General features: G+C 51.5%; 1 non-coding gene across 1 annotated transcript in view; it reads right to left on the bottom strand.

The window, feature by feature from the left end:
- LOC124562753 overlaps positions 1-662 on the bottom strand; it is a 1910-nt gene extending 1248 nt beyond the window's left edge. The window contains exon 1 of the ribosomal RNA XR_006969610.1: positions 1-662. This exon is cut by the window's left edge and continues 1248 nt beyond it. This is a non-coding gene — a ribosomal RNA (small subunit ribosomal RNA).
- Positions 663-5000: the final 4338 nt, after the last annotated feature.

Here is a 5000-nt window from a genome sequence, read left to right on the forward strand (position 1 = left end):
GACACAAATCCAACTACGAGCTTTTTAACCGCAACAACTTTAATATACGCTATTGGAGCTGGAATTACCGCGGCTGCTGGCACCAGACTTGCCCTCCAATAGATACTCGTTAAAGGATTTAAAGTGTACTCATTCCGATTACGGGGCCTCGGATGAGTCCCGTATCGTTATTTTTCGTCACTACCTCCCCGTGCCGGGAGTGGGTAATTTGCGCGCCTGCTGCCTTCCTTGGATGTGGTAGCCGTTTCTCAGGCTCCCTCTCCGGAATCGAACCCTGATTCCCCGTTACCCGTTACAACCATGGTAGGCGCAGAACCTACCATCGACAGTTGATAAGGCAGACATTTGAAAGATGCGTCGCCGGTACGAGGACCGTGCGATCAGCCCAAAGTTATTCAGAGTCACCAAGGCAAACGGACCGGACGAGCCGACCGATTGGTTTTGATCTAATAAAAGCGTCCCTTCCATCTCTGGTCGGGACTCTGTTTGCATGTATTAGCTCTAGAATTACCACAGTTATCCAAGTAACGTGGGTACGATCTAAGGAACCATAACTGATTTAATGAGCCATTCGCGGTTTCACCTTAATGCGGCTTGTACTGAGACATGCATGGCTTAATCTTTGAGACAAGCATATGACTACTGGCAGGATCAACCAGGGAGCTGCGTCAACTAGAGCTGAGCAGCCGGCCGCCCGGGAGTGTGTCCCGGGGGCCCGCGCGAACACGCAAGCGTCCGCTCAATTATTCTGCAAACAGGAGGAGGCTGAGCTCCCCTGCACAATACACCTCGAAACCCTCTCAGGTCCCGGCGGCGCGCAGCGCCGTCCTAAGTACTTGGTCGGGTTCGAGAGAGGCGCAATCGCCCGGAGTTTGGCGAGTAGACGCTTTAGGTGCGACCACCCGTGCTCCCAACTGAGCTTGCCGCTGCCGACAGAGGCCCGGGAGCGTGCTGTCGTGGCATTGCCGGCGGGAGACAACACGCGCCACCTACGGTGGCCGGCAGCTCCAACGCCAGCGCCACAGAAGGACAAAAGCCCCACTTGGGTGCCGAAGCGAACTCTCCCAGCACAGCGCACGCGCCAACACGTCCGCACAGCTGCGATACAAACCACCTGCGAGAACCGCAGAGGCGACCGAGCAGCAGACGGCGTCGCGGCGCCGAGCGCCGGGCGGCGGCGCATCCTCAGCGCACACAGTCCTCAATCGGACCAGCACACTGCAGATGTCCACCGCGCTTCGCACCGGGCCCGCGAGGACCTACTTTGGCCGCACGGCGCCGCGTGCAGGGTGCGCCGGCGCGCAGCTGCGCCGCCTGCCGCCTCCGTCGGCCGGCGCGCCTGCCACTGGCCGCCCCCACCAGCCGGCTGTAGCGCGTGCGCCCACGCACCGCGCGGCCAGCACGCCGGGAGGCCCCCCCTCACCGGCCGGGGACGGTCCCACCCAGCCACCGCCGCGTATCGCTTCACACCCACATGCCATTCACGTTCGTGGGCATGGTGGGTATCGCTGAAACAACCGGTTGGTAGCTCAACCGATCGTCGCCATCACTGATTCACCTCTAGCGAGAACAACCGCACCACAACCGTTTACCAGTTGTTCATTTGCGTAACGTCACCAGCAAACGTAGACGTCCATCGCCATTTGCAAATTCAACGATTGTTGCATGCCTGTGTCAGGTGTCACGACACACTATGTCTGCCCACATACACGCAACAACATGTGCACGCTTCGCGAACACGTGGAAGGTGGCCCCCGTACGTATGCGATGTCCATTGCGCGAACGACTGTCAACCGGCCTCTGTCGCATGTCGCAGATGTGGAACGCAGTGCACCATGCTATCACGGTGTGTGAGAAGAGACGACTACGTCTGACAACACGCGCCACTACATCAACAGACGGCTCATGCTGATCGCCATCCACGGCATACCATACTGCAATCCAGCTCTTATAGGGAGACGACACGTAGCTGAGTGCACAATATTTGGACCGTATGGTTCGCCGTTGTTGGCGCAGTCGTGGTACGGTCACACATGTACCACGATGTATCATTCAGTACATGAGGACCAATGTGCAGTACAGTGTGTGATTTGGACGTACAACATCAGCGGACAGTTGACACACGCCGTACCACAACGTAGGCTGTGCTTCGCCATGCAAATGCCAATGAACAACTGCGAAGGGCATTGAGCATGTACGTCCTGCTGCCATCCGCATTACAGTGTATAGCTGCAAGGTGTTTAACATGAAGCGATACTCTGGGGACCAGGCAGTGCGAGTAGCAAACTATATTGCGGGGGTTGCAGTTAGGCAACACCACACTAATTTAACGTGTCGTATGACAATTACAGAGCAGGTTAAGGCCCAACGTGTGTTGGGTTAAGGCCCAACGTGTGTTGGGTTAAGGCCCAACGTGTGTTGGGTTAAGGCCCAACGTGTGTTGGGTTAAGGCCCAACGTGTGTTGGGTTAAGGCCCAACGTGTGTTGGGTTAAGGCCCAACGTGTGTTGGGTTAAGGCCCAACGTGTGTTGGGTTAAGGCCCAACGTGTGTTGGGTTAAGGCCCAACGTGTGTTGGGTTAAGGCCCAACGTGTGTTGGGTTAAGGCCCAACGTGTGTTGGGTTAAGGCCCAACGTGTGTTGGGTTAAGGCCCAACGTGTGTTGGGTTAAGGCCCAACGTGTGTTGGGTTAAGGCCCAACGTGTGTTGGGTTAAGGCGCAACGTGTGTTGGGTTAAGGCGCAACGTGGGTTACGTTAAGGCGCAACGTGGGTTACGTTAAGGCGCAACGTGGGTTACGTTAAGGCGCAACGTGGGTTACGTTAAGGCGCAACGTGGGTTACGTTAAGGCGCAACGTGGGTTACGTTAAGGCGCAACGTGGGTTACGTTAAGGCCCAATATAGGTTAGGTTAAGGCCCAATATAGGTTAGGTTAAGGCCCAATATAGGTTAGGTTAAGGCCCAATATAGGTTAGGTTAAGGCCCAATATAGGTTAGGTTAAGGTACAATATAGGTTAGGTTAAGGTACAATATAGGTTAGGTTAAGGTACAATATAGGTTAGGTTAAGGTACAATATGGGTTAGGTTAAGGTACAATATGGGTTAGGTTAAGGCGCAATATGGGTTAGGTTAAGGCGCAATATGGGTTAGGTTAAGGCGCAATATGGGTTAGGTTAAGGCGCAATATGGGTTAGGTTAAGGCGCAATATGGGTTAGGTTAAGGCGCAATATGGGTTAGGTTAAGGCGCAATATGGGTTAGGTTAAGGCGCAATATGGGTTAGGTTAAGGCGCAATATGGGTTAGGTTAAGGTACAATATAGGTTAGGTTAAGGTACAATATAGGTTAGGTTAAGGTACAATATAGGTTAGGTTAAGGTACAATATGGGTTAGGTTAAGGTACAATATAGGTTAGGTTAAGGCACAATATGGGTTAGGTTAAGGCGCAATATGGGTTAGGTTAAGGCGCAATATGGGTTAGGTTAAGGCGCAATATGGGTTAGGTTAAGGCGCAACGTGGGTTACGTTAAGGCGCAACGTGGGTTACGTTAAGGCGCAACGTGGGTTACGTTAAGGCGCAACGTGGGTTACGTTAAGGCGCAACGTGGGTTATGTTAAGGCGCAACGTGGGTTACGTTAAGGCCCAATATAGGTTAGGTTAAGGCCCAATATAGGTTAGGTTAAGGCCCAATATAGGTTAGGTTAAGGCCCAATATAGGTTAGGTTAAGGCCCAATATAGGTTAGGTTAAGGTACAATATAGGTTAGGTTAAGGTACAATATAGGTTAGGTTAAGGTACAATATGGGTTAGGTTAAGGCGCAATATGGGTTAGGTTAAGGCGCAATATGGGTTAGGTTAAGGCGCAATATGGGTTAGGTTAAGGCGCAACGTGGGTTACGTTAAGGCGCAACGTGGGTTACGTTAAGGCGCAACGTGGGTTACGTTAAGGCGCAACGTGGGTTACGTTAAGGCGCAACGTGGGTTACGTTAAGGCGCAACGTGGGTTACGTTAAGGCCCAATATAGGTTAGGTTAAGGCCCAATATAGGTTAGGTTAAGGCCCAATATAGGTTAGGTTAAGGCCCAATATAGGTTAGGTTAAGGTACAATATGGGTTAGGTTAAGGTACAATATAGGTTAGGTTAAGGCGCAACGTGGGTTACGTTAAGGCCCAATATAGGTTAGGTTAAGGCCCAATATAGGTTAGGTTAAGGCCCAATATAGGTTAGGTTAAGGCCCAATATAGGTTAGGTTAAGGCCCAATATAGGTTAGGTTAAGGTACAATATAGGTTAGGTTAAGGTACAATATAGGTTAGGTTAAGGTACAATATGGGTTAGGTTAAGGTACAATATGGGTTAGGTTAAGGTACAATATAGGTTAGGTTAAGGCACAATATGGGTTAGGTTAAGGCGCAATATGGGTTAGGTTAAGGCGCAATATGGGTTAGGTTAAGGCGCAATATGGGTTAGGTTAAGGCGCAATATGGGTTAGGTTAAGGCACAATACGGGTTAGGTTAAGGCACAATACGGGTTAGGTTAAGGCACAATACGGGTTAGGTTAAGGCACACATTGTTGTAAGGAAAGGTGTTTTCGGGGGGGGGGGGGCTGGTTTGTTGATTGTGATTATCGTAAGTAAATGACTGCGGCATCATCTGATTTGCCACGTCAGGGTGCACCTTTGGCTCATAACAGGCGGCGCTCTGATTCCATGCTTGTGGCAGACCTGTGTCTTTCATTCGTGCCATTGTTTGTGTGGTGTGACAGGAGGCAGTATTGTGATGTTGGGTGCACCCCTGTGTAGGACATGTGTGGGTGTTGGTGGCTTAGCTGAGCAATGGTGGTTGTCGGAAGGGTGGGATATTCTGTTTTCCGAGTGGACCTCCCGGTCTGGTTATGATAGTGTGGATTGTCTAATGTGGCAGAGAGGATGCACTGGGTGTTGTTCCATGCTGGTGCTTAGATATTGTCTGTGTGCCTGTTACAGGCAGAGAGTAGTGCGT

Source organism: Schistocerca americana, unplaced genomic scaffold (genome assembly GCF_021461395.2).
Source record: "Schistocerca americana isolate TAMUIC-IGC-003095 unplaced genomic scaffold, iqSchAmer2.1 HiC_scaffold_1175, whole genome shotgun sequence".
NCBI lineage: Eukaryota > Metazoa > Arthropoda > Insecta > Orthoptera > Acrididae > Schistocerca > Schistocerca americana.